This window comes from Callospermophilus lateralis, unplaced genomic scaffold, assembly GCF_048772815.1.
Source record: "Callospermophilus lateralis isolate mCalLat2 unplaced genomic scaffold, mCalLat2.hap1 Scaffold_45, whole genome shotgun sequence".
In the NCBI taxonomy this organism is placed as follows: domain Eukaryota; kingdom Metazoa; phylum Chordata; class Mammalia; order Rodentia; family Sciuridae; genus Callospermophilus; species Callospermophilus lateralis.
Window position 1 is genome coordinate 10415361 of NW_027514398.1, and position 18362 is coordinate 10433722.

Below are 18362 nucleotides of genomic sequence, written 5' to 3' on the forward strand. Positions count from 1 at the left end.
TGATGAGTTCCCCTCCTAGGATGTATCAGATTGTGTGAGCACAGACTTTTGGGCTACACATCTCCTACTATGCCTAAGACACTCTAGGGCTGGAAAATACTTATCGTCCCCTAACTATTATCTAAGGAGGCCAGGGGAGTTCTGATGAAGCCAAGTCCCAAGCCTCATCCCTGTAGAAGCCAATTAAAGTCAAACAAAGAAAATATCTGTTCTCTGCCTGAAGTCTGAGCCCTGGATCTCAGCCAGCTCTTAGCTGTAGCAAAACTCCATCCTTAATCATAGGGAAAATCATGAAAAAGAGTGTAGGTGGACTGATGCAAAACCATCATCACTTTTGTAAAGAAAATCTGAATAGTCATTTTCTGCTGATATTGTCAACAGCATTGTCGACTTAGTCAAAAGATATTATACATTTTATAATTTGATGAAGTTATATTTTTGATCTCTTTAAATCCTTTGCTACATGTTGGTAATTCTAAAAATGCCAATGTTGACAGCAGTCTGGAGCTGTATTTTATATGGGCTATAGAATTACATGAACCTCATAGAGAACATGTATTTTTTGGCTGCAGTCACTGCAATATAATGGATTTCCTGACCCCTACTTAAAATGGGTTGCAACTGTCTATATATACTCCTATTTCCCTCCACTTAGTCTTATTATAGTTTATGGCCACATATGGATGGCCATTTGACCTTCGGTGAAACATACTAAGTTATTCTTTGTAATTTTAAATGAGTAAAGCAGAACAAAATAGCCAGTTTCATTCTCAGACCTGGATAACAGGGAAGAAGCCCTACTTTTGCTCATTAAGAAAAATAGTTCCATATGTAGGAGGGCATTTTAGGTTGTGTCCCAGGAGGAAGGAGGAGGAAGGTTTCAACTTGACTGTTTTATCTTTTCCCACCCTCCTGTGGTCATCCTTAACCTACCCTTACCCTAGGAAAATGAAGGCTCAGAAAATTCACCCTGTGCCCCTTCTTATGCTCATTCTGTCAATATTTACTGGTTCCCTGTTTTAGCATAGGGACTGGATTAGGTATCAGGAGAAGAGCAAAACTTGGTTTTGCACTTAGTGAATTTAAAACCCAGAAGACAAAGCAGAATTATATTATTATACATCAAAATAGAATCAGAGTGATAACTCTTTTAAAATTGAAACTATTGTCACAAAACACCAAACAACTTCAGTTCCAATAAATGAGTCAAATAAACATACATGGAGAATCCCAAGGAGTGAGAGGTAAATGTTAAGTAAACAGGAAATGAAAAAAGGACAGAAATTCCTAAAGAGCATCTCTTATGTGTCAAACATAGAACTTGTCTATTTGCTGTAGCAGCCCTTTGAAGTTTATAACTATTTTACAATACAAATATATAAACTGAAGTTCAGAAATTATAAATTGTTTAAGACAATTTGAAGATAGTTGTGGTTAAATTTAAAAACTGAGTTTCTAGAATCTAGACTATGAAGGAGTTGGCACTTAAGCTGTGCTTTGACTAGTGGGTCTAGTTAGATAGGAAATTAAGAAAAGGCAGAAAAGCTTAAGGAAAGCAGTGAAATGAGATCAACAGGATCAGAACAGAAAACAAACTCAACTATGGCAGTGGTTGGCAAACCTAGAACTTTCACTGGATGTTTGAATTCTGGAGAACCAATACGAACTCTGATAGGAAAAGGCAGAGTGAACATGCAGGGTTAAGAATGTTTTGCCAGGTTGTAGGATATGGGTGGAATACTAGGCAAGGGGACCTGCCCCTGAGTGACATGCACCAAAACCAAGGGGATCATGTGTCCATCTGTGAATCAAATTTTGGTTTTTTGTTTTTGTTTTTGTTTTTTTAGTTCTGGGATTGAACTCAGGGGTTCTCAACCTCTGAGCCACATCCCTAGCCCTATTTTGTATTTATTTAGAGATGAGGTCTCACTGAGTTGTTCCGCACCTTGCTTTTTATGGAGGCTGGCTTTGAACTCAAGATTCTCCTATCTCAGCCTCCAGAGCTGCTAGGATTACAGGCATGCACCACTATTTTCAATAACGTACATGGACCTATGTATTCTTCATGACACAATTTCTCATATCTCTGGTGAATACAGAATTTTTTAAAGCACCAAAAAAGTCATTTAAATTACGTGAATCAAACTGCCTATAATAGGATGTTCTTGATTTCTCTCTTCTGTAACTCTGCAAAAAGAATAAGAATAGAAATCGATTTCTCCAACCTGATGGTGTTTTTTTACAGAGTCAATCTCAGTAAATGGGATTTTACTCAGTATCTGATTCCTCAAACTGAAAACCTGGGCATCATTCTGGACTCCATTTTCCTCTCATCCTACCTCCAATTAGTAAAAGAACCCTATTAATTCTAACTTCAAAATTCAAACCTGGCCATTCTTTCCTATGATGGCTTCTACTCTAGTCTTGGTCACCATCATCTCTTTTTTGGCATCTTTTTTCCAGTACCATCTAGTTCCCCCTCAACAACAAAGCAATTCTGTAAAACAACTACTCATTATAATTTTCACAGTGGAGAAACTTGGAGTCTTCCATCACAAATTCTTAGCCTATTCCACCAGCCCTTCAGGATCTGGCTTCCCCCGTGCATCTGATGAATTTCCCCCTCCTGATTCCCTGGCAGCTCTGTTGCAGCCACACTCTCCTTGTTCTCCCACAGACATGCCAGGCACATTCCAAACTCAGCACTATTTAAAATAACTAGAAAGTAGAAGCAGTCCAAATATCCATCAGTAAGTGAATGGATAAACAAATTGTGATTATCTGTACAATAAAGTATTAAGTCATAAACATAAATTATATATTCTACATTGTACATTCTACAATTTGAGAAATCTGGAAAATATGCTAAGTGAAAGAAGTCAGACATATCACATACTATATAATTCCATATATATTAAATATTAAAAATAAGTATAAACAGAAAAAGCAGATTAATGGCTGCCAAGGACCTCGGGAAGAGCAAGAAACTTATTACTGAGAAAGTGGTTTTATTTAAGAATGATAGAAATGCTTTAAACCTGAAAGATATAGGGACTGTGGATGCAGCTCAGTGATATAGCACTCATGTAGCATCCATGAGGCCCTGGGTTCAATCCCAAGCATGCTCCCACCAAAGCCAAACAAAACAACCAGATATATAATAATTATTGTAGTGATGGTTGCCACTTGTAAATGTACTAAATCCAACTGAATTACTTACTTTAAAAAGTTTCATTTTATGATGGGTGTGGTGGTATATGCCTGCAATCCCAGCAGCTTGAGAGGTTGACACAGGAGGATCTTGAGTTCAAAGCCAGCCTCAGCAACAGTGACGTGGTAAGCAACCCAGTGAGACCCTGACTCTAAATAAATTACAAAATAGGGCTAGGGATGTGGCTTAGTGGTCAAGTGCCCCTTAGTTCAATCCTCAGTAACCCCCCCACCAAAAAAGCTTCATTTTGTTATATGCATCAAGCTATTAAAAAAAAAGATGACCTACAATCCCACATTCACTTCTTTATGAACTCTGTAGGATAGACTAGTGTGAAGATGTGGTTTTGTTGAGGGGAGAAATGAGGAATGCTAATTATATTACCTCAGCCATAGGAATGTTACACTATCTTTTTGGTTCATAGTCATTATGTTAATTATTTCATAAAATGAAAAGTTATCATCCCCCTCCATATCTAATTCATTCTAACACAGTCTACTTAAACATATGTTTCTTGTATTTTACAGACATACTTGGCAAGTACAAGACAAAATTGATGCAAACAATGTGTCTTACACAACTGGGAAGCTAAGCTTTCACACGGATTATCCAGCCCTTCACCATCCACCTGGGGTAAGGTGAGCTTCAACATATTTTCCACAAAGAAGGCCAAGGTCCAAATCCTTTTATATTTTGAGTGTATAAGATTACATATTTCACCAGCTAATTTTTCATATGTAATTTTTTATCTTCAAACACAACATTTATGTGCCTGAATTCTGAATATCAGAATTGCTGAGGGATAAGACATTTTCATATATCTTTTAAAAAAATATTTATTTTTTCTTCCTGGAAATAATTATTGGCACTTTTTGCTTTGCCATGACAGATTTTTTTTAAGACAATAGTATCACCTGGTGTCTTTTTGTATATATATCCCCAGTAAGAGAGTTAAAAAAAGAAAATGAAATCAGGGAACACAAGATGGTGTTCTCCCACAGTGTGACATGGCTGTCATTTTTATCAGTTATTGCTACATGAAAACCCACTCCCTAACTTAATGGCTAAAAGGAGTACCCACGTAATTAGCCCATTCTTGCTATTCAGGCTGTGTTCTGCTGAGAAGTTCTTATTTGCAGATTAACTCAGCTGATGAGTTGGCTAAGGGCTGGTGACTTCATCTAGATTGGCTTGTCTGCTCCACTTGGTCTACTATCCTCCACAAGCTAGCCCAGGCTTTTGCCCATGGCAACTGACACAATGTTCAGAGAAAGAGCCAAAGTATGCAAGACTTCCTGAGGCCTGGGCTATTATTTGTGCAGTGTTTCTTCTGCTGTGTGTTATTGGTCTAAGCAAACCACAAGTCTTGCCCAGATTCAAGAAGTGAGGAAGTAGTCAACTCAAGGAAGGAGCTGTGAACATGCATAATAACGGGATTCAAAGATAAGGGACAGAATACTCATGCTATATTTGGAAACCATCTCCTATCTCGATAATAAAATTCCCTCTCAAAGAAGGAGGTGCTCCATGTAGACCCACGAAGGCCCCAGAGGAATTTCTGAGCAGACACTCTTCCTTTACATCTTCACAAAATTATCATTTTAGTAAACCAAATACATTTTTACAAAATCACCATTTACTAAATTAAAACACAAATGGTCAGGACAATATGTTTTTTTAAAAAAATATATGTTCTTTGCCTATTTTTAAAGCTGAACTGGACTAAATGAAATAACCACACAGAAATCTGTATCTTCTAAGATAAATGAAAATCTGGACAATTCTCAATTTAATAAAGGAGAAATGGGCCAAAACCAAAATTAATCCCTTTTTTTAATCATCTTGACTGAACGTATTTTCTCTGTGCCCTGGTTGCTACCCATTGTTCTTGCCAATATTAGCTAAGCGAGTATAGAGTTTAACCACATGTTTTAAATTATTCTGTTGATTGGAAAAAATAAATCCACATGATTTCATTGAACTAAATGATGACAGAAAAATGACTCCTATAGTCACCTTTTTGAGTGGGAGTTGACGGAGGAGACACAACAATATGTTTTATTCAAAATATGGTTCTGAGTTATTTTTCTGAAACCCTGTTATTAAAAGCCAAACTAATCAGCTCAACTCACCTTTCAGAGATCAGTTAGAGAGGTTGGATAGAATAAAACTTGAAGAATGAGATGAGAAAACTAAAGATTCTATTTCAAATTTTTAAATTACCTTCTGTATTTTATGACTTCATGTTTTGTTTCTGGGTTAAAATTGAAAGCCTAAGAAAAAGTGATTAAATGATGTCATAAATTTTCCTGAAGTACAAAGGAATTTTTGACGTTTTCATAGAAAGTTATGCTTTTCAAATAATTTTGACTTGTCTTTCTTTATATGATCACTCTTAATATTCCTTTAAGGTTAACATGATTGTGACTTTTATGTAAAATGGAGAAATGAAGTACAAGGGTAAAAACTTTTATAGGGTGATTCATGGGGAATTTGAACTTGAACCTAGATTTCCATCTAGTTTATCATCACATCATAAAGCTCCTGAGTTGGAATTTCTAATTACATAGTTGTATAATGTGATATAATGTAATGTGGTAGATTATTTGTATATATTGTCACACTTTGCAAACTCTTCAAAGACAAGGACTGAATCATACCTTTCTGTATCTCAAAACTTCATACATCATTTTGCACATAATATAGAAATAACAGATACTCTATATATAAGCAAAGTGCAAAAAAGGTCTAAAATTACATAATTGATTTGATATATTTTTACTATAATTTTACTATAATTACAATACTAGGAATTAAACCCAAGGATGCTCTATCACAGTGCTGTTTTCCCAACTTTTATTTTATTTTTTGAATAAAGCCTGAGTTGCCCAGGCTCTACTCAAACTTGTGATTGTGATAAAAGAAAAAAATATGGATACCTGCTTATACTATTGTTCAAACTTCCATTTTGAATGTTTATTTTTTTTCTTTTTATTTGAGCTTTTCCCTAACAATTAGAAAAGAAATTAGAAAAGATAATTAAATGATTTATAGTAAATTGTTTATCAAATAAATGTTTATCAAATTAAAATGTCATTTTAATTACAGATGAAATGACTTGGATAATTAGTTTCCTCTTGAGCATGCAGTTTGATGGATTTGGATCCAATGGGGTGGGGATAAGAAGACACATCTTTAATGAAACACAGATATTACTTTGCTCACTATTTTTCTCTGGGCCAAAAGTCACATGCTTCCATAAAGAAACTCTTTAAAATAAAATATTTTTTAATTTTGAATGACTCACATGAAATAAAATTTGGTTTTCTACAAATTTGAATTAGTGGTGAGGATATCAGGTTCCATCATCATTTTCCTGTCATAAGATTATATTAAAAACTTAACTACATAAAAGAAAATGTTAGTTGGCCTTGCCTTGTGTAAAAACATCAGCTAATCTTTTAAAAAACTGATATTGGAAATATTTTGTGAGTTCATTTATGATGAAATTGAAAAGAATCTCAAGAATCCTCCAATTCTCTCCAAAATAAAATTATGCTATCATTTTGCCATTGAGAGTTTGATGGACTTTTCCATTTCCTTTTCTTTTTCATCATACTGCATTGTCCCTCATGGCCCTTGTGAGATGATTTTCTTAAGCAACTTGATCAGCTTATGCATGTATTTTTTTTAAAAAGAGAGAGTGAAAGAGAGAGAGAGGGAAAGAGAGAGAATTTTAATATTTTTTTTCATATAGTTTTTGGCGGACACAACATCTTTGTATATGGTGCTGAGGATCAAACCTGGGCCGCACGCATGCCAGGTGAATGCGCTACCACTTAAGCCACATCCCCAGCTCCATGCATGTATTTTTCAAGCATTAAAAAATGGCATAAAGTTGGCTATGGTGGCACACTCCTGTAATCCCAGTGGCTCAGGAGGCTGAGGCAGGAGGATCACTAGTTCAAACCCAGCCTCAGGAACTTAGCAAGTTCCTAAGTAACTCACAAGACCTAGTCTGTAAATAAGATATATATAAAAAAATAAAAGGGCTGAGGATGTGGCTCAGTAGTATAGTTCCCTGGGGTTCCACCCCCAAGTACCAAAAAAGAAAAAAAAAATGCTATCAATTTAAAGATTGAATCATTATTAATTTAGACCAGTTATCTTCCAACATCAATAAATAAGGCTGGATATTTTAAATTGGCAAAGCACAGATATATATATACACACCACACAATACTGAATAACTAAGAGTGTATTATAAGGGGATTTTTCTCTTTGTAAACAAAAGACTTGCTGTATACGTGTTTTTAGGCAAATAGGCCAAAGTTTGAATACCAGGTTTTCCACATTTTAGCCAAATTTTTATTAGCTAGCCAGTTTTGACACCTCTATATCTTAGTCTCTCCATCTGCAAAATGAAGATAAAACTATCAAATTCTAAGGATTCTTATGTGTAGTAATATATATGATACAATTTCAATTTTAGAATAAATTATATATAAAATTATAAAAACTGGGGAAACTTGTATATTAGATTTGGAAGAGAAGCAGTATTTATGTTCTAGATCAGCATTATCCAATAGTAGTTAATAGTCACAAGTGACTATTCACACTTTAATTAAAATTAGACTAAATAAAATTCAAAATTCAATTCCTCAGTGACACTACATTTCAAGCACACAATAACCAGGTGAAATTAGAGATTGCTGTATTAGACAGCAAATAAGAATATTCCATTGTTGAAAATCTTCTGATGGGCATCATTATTTCAGGCCAGCTAGGGAACAAACCAAACTAAATGCTAAATTTTTTTTAAACTAATACTGGTATCTCTCCATGAAGTCTGAGTATTTGATTATATTTGTCTCTTCCATTCTATAAGCAATCCATCAGACAATGTTTTTAATTTATTTCACTCAGTGAGAATGAGGTTTTGCAATTCAATGCTATTAGTTTCTTTCAACAGAAAACCAGGGTCTAAATTTAAATACTCAAAATCACCCATCCTTGTTGACTTACCAAAAGGCATTACAAAACCAATGAAAAGATCCACTCAAAAGTATCTTTAAATTTTTACTATGATTTAGTTTTCAAAATGAAATAATATTGAACATTTTCCCAAAAATCTTAATAAAATTTATTAGTACTTAATAGCATGGCTTTCTCATTCTCAGTGTGTTGGAGCTTATCCATCCCTCAGACTCCCACCCCACTTCCTTCCCTTCTTATCCTTACATATGAATTATGGCCTTAGACTCTCAAGTAGCTACTATTGGCCTGTTTCCTCCTCAAAAATAATTCGTTTACTGTAGCACCACTGGGCTAATTTTTTCAGGTCAGTTATATATTACATCCATATTCAATAATTCCCAACAGAAAGAACAGAAATTCTTTATCTAACATTTAAGACTCTACATGAAACTCCAAATAATGTTTCAACCTGATCTTCTCTTTCCATTTATAACCCTGTGCCACTGCAAAACTGTTTGTTACTGAGTGAACTGTGCACTTTTGCACGCACATCATCTGTGTTCCAATTTGCACTCTCAAGTCTAGTTTGCACATACCAAATCTTATCTATCGCCCTTTGCCCAGCTTAAATACCAACTCTTCTGCTGACCTTTCCTGCCTGCTCCAGGATCAAGAGTTCACTCTCTAGAGCTCTTATGACCTGTGCCTTTTGCTTACTAGTGAACATTATCATTTCTATGACCATGTCTTCAATTATAACAGGTTTGAACTAAACAGTATTGATCATAACCATCCTTTTTGTTCCCACCCTCTTTCTCTGCTGATGTCAGAGAACAGATATAAAAACAAATATCATTGATTTTAATTTGTGCATATCTTTTTGAATATTTAAATCAAAAATAGTAAAATGCTATTATTTTAAACTCTATTTCTTCATTTCTTCTTTCAGGTTAAGTTTCTGCACTGCATAAAACAAACTGTCACAGAGGGTGATTAAGAAATTGTAGATGGGTTTAATGTGTGCCAAAAGCTCAAGGAAAAAAATCCTTGGGCATTCCAGATTTTGTCTTCCATCTTTGTGGACTTTACAGACATTGGAGTGGATTACTGTGATTTCTCTGTACAGTCTAAACACAAAATTATAGAGTGAGTATTATTTATGAATTTCTCATTGCAATAAAACAATTGACAGCAAACTCTCCATTAATCTAATGCTTAAACAGTAGAATGCTTTAACTGCAAAGTTATTTTTTTTGTTTAATCTATCTTTTAAGCCAAAAGGGAAAAAAGAATCTTTGCACAGTTGAATGAATTTTTAATCAAATTACCTTAAATAGTCTATTAATATTAGAGGAAAAATAAGATTTAATGTGCACTTCATTTTTAAAAGTGTTAGTTCTACATAGTCTTAGTCAATGTGAGTGTACTAACCAAAAGTGAAAGGACATAACTTAAAATAGGTAGATCCAGGAGTTACACATTGTCATCTGGAATTTTCCTCTACCCTTCCCCACCCCATATTGACTCCTTTTTAAAGATGATACTCTGAAGCTCCAGGTGTGCATTACCTTGAAACTGACAATCACAGCACAAGGAGTGTACTTTTTTCTGCACAACTGTGACAAAGGTAGATGACTCCTTGTCCAGCTTATGTCTATATCTGTCCTTGAAGCAAATGCCGTGGCCAAAGTTGGAGAATTCCAGGTGGCTGTGCCAGGACCACATGCTCATCTGTAGAGCAGGGTCAGCCTTGTTTGAACTTCATGGACTGAGAATGAAACAGACTCTCCCTCAAAAGATGCTAAGTTGACAAAGATCATATATTCCTAACAGAGAATATTTGTGTCTTTGATTTTTTAAAATGATTTTATCATGATTTTTCCAAGTACCCACTAAGGCTATAATTTATCATTTTATTCGAGAATTATCTTAGATTGTGTCTCTAGGACATTATGTATTCAAAGAGACTTCAGTTAATTTGGGGGTATTTCTGATTTTAGAATTAAATTTGTATTCTTTTTAAAGTAATAGCTACATATGGAAATAAATTCATTTAGTAGATTATCAAATCCATAGTTTCATTATTGTATTTTTATGTACAGCCTTCATTTATTCATTAACAAATAGTTACTGAGGCTGGACATTCTTCTTAGTACTTGGGATATGCCAGTGGACAAAATAAAGATGCCTGCTCTCACACAGCTTGAGTTCTAGTGGGGAAGGGGAGAATTTGAAATTTCAAAATAAATAAGCAAATCATAATGAATATTAAAAACTATTACAGGCTTAAGGGGGAAAAAAGGAAAAGTAGATCAAGATTAAGGGAATCTGTAGGACCAGAGACTTAGCATGGATAAAATTTTCATCATTCAATAATGTAGCAAGGGAAAGATTTGAGCAAAGACTTAAAGAAGTGAAGGAGTTTTCTAGAAAGTGCTAAAGAAAGAGTCCTAAGACATCTTCAAGAACATGTCTAGAGAGTTCCAAGAAACAACCAGAGCTGAGAGAAGGGAAGGGTGTTGGAAGAGGAAGTCAGATGGGGTCAGCTCATCCGTAGTGTTGTTAATAACTATAAACACCTAGGTTATTATTCTGAGTGAAGTAGGGAGCTGTCATAAGGTTTTGACCAAAGGAAAGACATTTGAATTTAGTTATGTGTTATGTAGATCCTCTGGCTGTGGTGTTGAACATAGTATAAAATAGAGCAAGAACAGGAGAGGGAAGACGAGGCAAGTAACTACTGCTAGGGCTCCCTGTAGAGATGATGGCACCATGAACATGAGTGGTCCAAGTGACAGTAATGGCCATGTTGAAAAGGATATATTTTTCAGGGAAAAAGATTATTTTCCTGATAGTTTGGATAAGAGTTATGAAGGAAAGACAATCCTCAGGAATATATTCTAGATCACAGTGAAGCTGAGGTGTTCTCTGAGAACTCAGCCATTGAGGGGAGAAAGAGAAGAAATAATTCAAGCTTCTTAGTCATACTATTACAGTTTTAATTGTCTAAAAACAGCCCCTTTAAAATGAGAACTTTTATCATCAGGAGATTGATGACTTTAATATACACATTACACATGTATATAAATGTATCAAAACATTGTTACCCTATTATTGTATAATTTTTAATTTTTATGCTTTATGTATGAGTTGAAATAAATTTAAATTTTAAAAATCCATGAAAATAAAAATTTTTATTAAGACCTAAAATAATTGCAGATTCTCTAAGAGAAGTGAAGCAAGAAACTTAGTTATTGAATGAGATAAACTGAATGTCCATCAACCAAATCATGACTTGGCTTTGATATATTTTGTAATGCAATCCAAAATTTGGCCATTTGCAAGGTGTCAGGGATATCCATGGAGAGAATAAAGTGTTTAACATTAATCCATTTAAAAATACATTTTTAACAAAAAGAGAGAAAACAAGAGTTTTAGTTAATGAGTGTTTCCGAGATATCTCCTGAGTTTTGGGTTAATTGAATTTTCTTGTAGTTAAACTTTTAAATTCTTTTGAAATTTTCATATCCTCCTAGTACAAAAGAGTTTCTAAGGCTGCTAAAAGAATCAGTAACAATCCAAAACAATAAAAATAAATTAATGAAGAAACTGGTGCAAAAAATAATAGTGGAATTAATCAATCCTATTGATTGCAAGTTTACTCATGTGAATACAAGTCTTTTATTTGCTATCTATGCAACCACTTATTCAATTACTTCCCCTTGCTGATTCAGTTTCTTTTCTTAAAAAAAAGAATACCTGCCACTTATCAATAATTTATGATGAAGTAGGAAGTCTAGAGTTAATAAATGGAAGCACTTACCAAAATGCCTATCAGTGAAAATGCAAAGTATATTTGAGCTTGCTATAATTTTCATTTTATAAATGCCAACAATTTACTGGTAATAGTTTTCTATTTCAGATCCAACCTAGAAACCAAAGCGAAGAAAGAATATGATCAGTTATAAGAGTCAAATTGCTTCTAAAGTCTGAAATAATTTTTTTCCTGCAGATTCTCTCATAAAATGTGATACAATAGATAATACCATAGAGACACTCCTCCAGTAAAAGCAAGAACTTCCATAAAACATCCCATCTCCCTGCAAGAGTAATGGGAAATATTCATAGTGGCAACTGGGACTGCGGGAGATATCTATGGTCCTTATTTCGGGTTCTTGTTGGCATCACTGATGATGATTTGCCTAGATTGGTTCACTGTCATCTTGTTGCTGGTTCATTTTTAAACATTTGTCCTTTGTTCACAGCTAAATATATAGGTAATTATTCTCATCTTTATGACATTTTACCCTTCCTCTGCATGAAAGTTTGCATTAGATGCTTCCTTTTATTTCGTTGTTCTGTAAAGGAATTTCCTGCTTATTAAGAACCAATTTTGCATTTTAGGTTGATCCTTAAGGTTTCAGCCCCCCACTTCCTCTAAGTCTTCAATCCTGAGATTAATGTCTTCTCTAGTAGTCAATTGCATCCTCCCTTCTGTATCCTGACATTGATAATGGTTCACTCTCTGTGTGACCAGTCAGCTAAGTGCAGCCCAGACCCAACACAAGTTCTCTATGTCCAAGCAAATGGAACAATTTGTTTGGTCTGATCCTCCAGGTGTGGACTTCACTCAGCTGTTGGCTACCATTACTAGCCCCTGGGTTTGTCCCCTGGGGACACTTCTTTAGGAAGTAATACTAAGCAATATGTCACCATCCTGGACCACTTTCTCTCCTATTTTCATTCATAATTACTGTTTCTACCTAAAGGAAAAATAAAATTTGGGAGTTGCTTGGTACTGAAGGTCTGGCTGAAAGTCCACCTTCCCAATAAGCCAAAAACAAAAACTGTATACACACACACAGAAAAAAATCTCCGCTTTTTGCCTCTGTATGTAAGTGATGTCCATGTCTTGCTAATTATAACCATCATAGTCCAAACTTCAGAAAGTTTGTTATCTTTTCTTACATTGAAAGTTGTGTTATCTTGAATTTTCATGATCACAGTCCATATTATAAGAAAGGGTAGAGAAATCACAACATTAGAATCTTCCAAGGTACTAAAGAGACTTCAGTACTCCCCCAAAGCATGAAAAATATACAGACGCAACAAATGTTTATTTACCAACTCTTATGTCCAGGCTTTATGTTGAGAGCTGGGAATACAACATTGAGTGAGATACAGTATCAATCTTCTAAAGGTCTCCATACTAAGACATATGGTATAGAGAGGTAGATAGGAAGAATGTTCTCAGGCTAGTCTCTTCTTTCCTCTATTCTTCACTTTCCCCCATCTCCAAACTAGGCATTAAATAAGAACCATATATGTCAAGCTTTTAAAGAATAAAACTTTCTTCCTGCCCCACTCCCCCAATAAAATATTAGGACCCCAATTAGATAAAAAGTAACTGACCTATAAACTCATTGCTTGAGATTTTAATATGTAAAGCCTATTTTAAAAAACAACAAATAAATTTCACTAAGCATAACAAAATGTTGACTTGAATATATCAGTAACATTTTAATTTTAGTATAATCCCTCCTAGCATTTTTGCAGTGAGATTTCTAAAAACACTCATTAAATGAATGAATGAAAAACATGAAGGAATACATTGTACCACAGGTAAATTGAATATCTTGACCCTTACAAATGTAAATAGATATGTCATGAATTACGTTAATTTTTTCTCCTCAACAGGTTAGATGACAAAGGCCAAGTGGTTCCCATCAACTTCAACAATGCAACTAGAGACACGATATTTGATGTACCTGTTGAGAGAGTTCAGCCTTTTTTACTGTTCTAAAAGAGTTTGTTCATCTCATGAACAGCAAAGAAAACAAGCTTGTCTTCAAGATGAATCCAGGTGAGTAGGGACATTTTTTCAAAAAAGTAAAAAATTGGATTTTTCTCCAACGTTACCCATGAAGAATGATATCCAGAATAGTTTTACAGTAGAATCTTGGTGAACTGCTGACTTGCTTAAACAGCAGCCTCCTGGCTCCCACCTCTGCTACTTGAAAGAAACTCTGGGCCAAATGAAACCTTCTGTCTGATATTAAGTCTGGTGTTTTCTATTTTCTATCCTATTAGCCTATCAATACAAGCTGAGCCTTCTACTTTATTTTCCTATCCTGGTAGATAAATATGTCCTCTTAATGCCGATCATAAAACACTTAAGTATTAAGTTTATTTCTAAAACTTATGGGCAGAGATAGTATTGCCTGGAATAAAATAGTACTTGGAGTACTCTAGCTACTTGATATAAAGGCACAAAAAACACTGATTTTTTTTCTAGACCATCTCTGCTAAGTGAAGTGCCTCCACAATTTAGTCTTTTATTATTTATTTGTTTTTAATTGACAAACAAAATTGTGTATATTTGTCATATACATGTTGCTTTTAAGCATGTATATATTATGGAATGGATAAATCATTCTAATGAATATATGCATTATCTCACATAGGTATGATTTTTTTACAGTAGGAACACAAAGTCTACTTTCTTGGCATCTTTCAAGAATATAGTACATTGTTATTAGCTATAGATACCATATTGTACAATGACTCTCTTGAACTTAAGGCTTTTGTTATCTATAGTGAAAGGCATAATTTTTCTCTGCTCTTGATTTGGCCAAATGGAAGATTCATTTTACTGTAATTGTTTTTATTTCTTTTCTTTTTTCTTTATCTGTCTTTCTTATTTTTTCTCATGACAGTGTCTTGCTATATTTCCCAAGATGGGTCTGAAACTCCTGAATTCAAGTGAGCCTCCTATCTCAGTTCTCCAAGAAGCTGAGACTACCTGAGTGCACCACCATGCATGGTGGAAATTATTTTTAAAATTGAACTTTGGCATAATAAAATACTAGAAATCACCATAAACCCACGCAGTAAAAGCAGGTTGATTTTAAGAGTGGCAACATGTAAACTGAAACACCATGGGGGAAAATAGTTGGAATCCAAGTTTACCATGTGAAGGCAATGCAGTTTTGGGCAAATCCATCAACTTGTTGAAGTTTTGATGTTCTCACGTATGAAAGGGTAATTCTCTTTTTAGAGTTCTTACGAATCTTAAAAATAAAGTCCATAAAAGACCAAATAAGAATATCATTGTCTTTATAATGATTTGAAACTGTTCAACTAGGTGAACAATTTCCTAATTATGAGATAAGTGACAAGCAGTCAAAAATAATAAAAAGCTTTACACAGAGCAAATCTTCCAATTAAGAATTATTAAGGTGTCCACAGGAGCCTACCAGGCTATGTGATTTAAGTGTCAAGGTGTAAAGCAGTTTGCATCTAGAGGTTGATTAGTGTGACCAGAAATGTGCAGTTTTGGGTAAAGAAATAAATGTGCTGTTTATTGATATGAACTGAGTAGCAGTGGGGTTTTGCCTGTTATATTTGCCTGCTTTGTAAATCATTTAAACACAAATTATTCATAATGGGAAAAATTCTTTCATTTAGGTGATGTGATTACTTTTGGTAATTGGCGCTTACTCCACGGCCGACGAAGTATGAAGCAGGAACTGAGATAACTCTCCATCTGTAGGGAGCTTATGCTGATTGGGATGTGGTGATGTCAAGGCTTCACATCTTAAAGCAGGGTGTAGCAAATGGGAACTGAATCTTGTGTCTCTAATTTTAATAAGATTTTGGTGACTGCATTTATAAGATATGTCATGGTTATTCAAAGATCACAATCTGTATGGTTCACATATCAATTTAGCATTGAACATGTAACACCCTCAGAAAAATACACTGTTGCTTGTAATTCTACTTAATGTCAGCCTTTTCAATGGTGTAGTAATATAACCTCTTCTCCAAATAAATCATTCTTCTGTCTTATTGAATGTTTAGACCCTAATTTCTTCTGCCCACATAAGAGTGTTTCCAGAATGCCTACAAATAGTTTTTAAAGCAAATGAAAAATTTCTTCTACAGTTTTTTTTAACAGAGTTTTTGCTTCAAATAAAACTTGGGCTTCAGATAAAGTTTCTTAAAACATGCTTCTGCTCTGTTGCCTATGGAGTCTCATTTTTCATGACTTCATATGACTGTCTTGGGAAAAACATATTTTCAAAGAACGTTTTTATTCACTTTTGTTATAGAATTCCATTAGCCAAATTTCCAACGTGGTGACCTCAACATTGTTTTGTAATACCTAAATTATGATAGCAAAGCCAAGTATACCAAACTAAGAAAAAAAATAATCTTATCTCCCTAAATTTCTCTTACCACAAATAAAACTCCCACGGACCACCAGCATTGCTTACCCCTGTCATGGATCCATTCTTATTCCTTGTCTCCCAGTAACAACTGGGAAGAAAAACCAAGACACAGGCAGTACTCATGAATAGGCTACATGTGTGCCACCCTCTGCTCTCTTCAGGGCCAATGCCTTGCTCTAGTGGTGGAACACAGCAATGGAAGTCTCAGTCCTATTGAGCCCAGTTCCTCAGCCCTGACACAAGGGGAGCCTTATCCATTAGCATTTGCTGAAATTCCAGTAATACAGACATCTTTTAGTCCATAGTATTTGGACCCAACCAAGCCTCCTGTTCTAAAAGTCTTAAACACCACTGCCACCCCGGCAGGGCACTCCCTGTTGCCTCAAGATCACACGTAAACATTGCTTTTATTCATATTTTAATTTTGCTTCACACAGTTTCCATGGAACTCAGAGTCTGGGTCAAGAGTACCTTTATCCCATGTCAGAACACTCCTCTGATGCTCTGAACTCTGGTATTGAGTCTACATCACCAGGGGACTTCCATGTCCTTTTGTATTATCTGGTCTTGACGAGGGCCACTGCAGTGTGTAACATATGCTTCATTTCTTTGAACTTGAAAAGGAATGGGCTGGATTCCCAATCTCTCCTCAAATACTCCTAAAATGAAAATAGGTGAGTTCAATAGGGGAATGACCTAGTTCAAAAGTGCAGCATTCAATACCTCAAAACAAATAATTTACTGGAGTGAGGCCAGATTCATCTATTCAAAGCATGTAAATTCCAGGCACTTTCCAAATGACACTACATTTTTTATTCATTTAGCAGATATTTATCCCACACTGTGATATATGCAGAATAAAGATTCAGAAGGTCCTGAAATAGCCTTTTTATAGCCTATTAAGGAATCAGATAAGGATTAGATAATGATGTGTCACATTAACAGGATGGTTCATAGGAAGGCAACCAAGCCAGAACGAGAAGGCTCCAGGAAAGTTGCAGTCTGAGTTAATTATGAGAACTAATGGTAATTTTCCAAGTAAAACTATTATCTGTGTCTCTTATGCTCTCCAATTAAAGCATAAGAGGCACAGATAGTTGAGAGTAAACACAGAACACGTGTTGACTCTTAAATGAGAAAAGCAGAAAGCAGACTATAGCAGCAGTGTAAATGCTGGGATTGGATGTCTAGGCTCAAATCATAATGATGGCAATCATTTAACCATGTCTCTTTCCCCCAAAGCCTCATTTCTTTCTACCTATAAATGAGACTAATAACAGTTATTATTTCATATATTTTTAAATAAAAATTATAAATAAAATGAAGCTGTGTTTTCCAAAATTTCTGAGATGATGAGTCACACGCACAGTGCCTTTTCTTTTTCAGAAAAAAAGACAGCATCCCAGATCATTCCCTGAAGATTATGATTCAATAAGTATGGGACAATGACACCAACTATATTTTTAGCAAGTATCCCAGGTGATATGCATCACTAGTAAAGTTTGGAAAATACTGATATATACATATTAGTATAGTTCCAGCTCAGGGTAAGTTTTCAATTGATGTTAACTGTTATTACTTATAATAATAGAGGTTGTAGAGGGAGAGGGTGGGTTAGGGTGAGAAGAGATATATGAGACTGAAGACAGAGACAAGGCCAAATCATGAAATGTTTAAATGCACGCTGCATTACAGAGTTGGTATTTTGTCTTGAAAGAGCAAGGAAAAGCCATTTAAAGGAATCAAGCAGTGAAATGCCTTGATCAGTTATTAATTTTTTTAAGGACCCATCTGGCTTCATTGTAGAGGAAATTGTATGTTAGCAAAACTAAAACCCATAAATTTACTTAGGAGATTACTGCTGGGAGCCTTATAAAAAATGAAGAAAGATTGCACTAGAACACTGGGAAGGTGGGATACAAGGATACTTAGAAGGCCAGATC

General features: G+C 34.9%; 1 pseudogene; it reads left to right on the forward strand.

Annotated features, from left to right (window-relative positions):
• Window positions 1–15815, forward strand: part of LOC143388809 (gamma-butyrobetaine dioxygenase-like) — a 37128-nt pseudogene extending 21313 nt beyond the window's left edge.
• Window positions 15816–18362: the final 2547 nt, after the last annotated feature.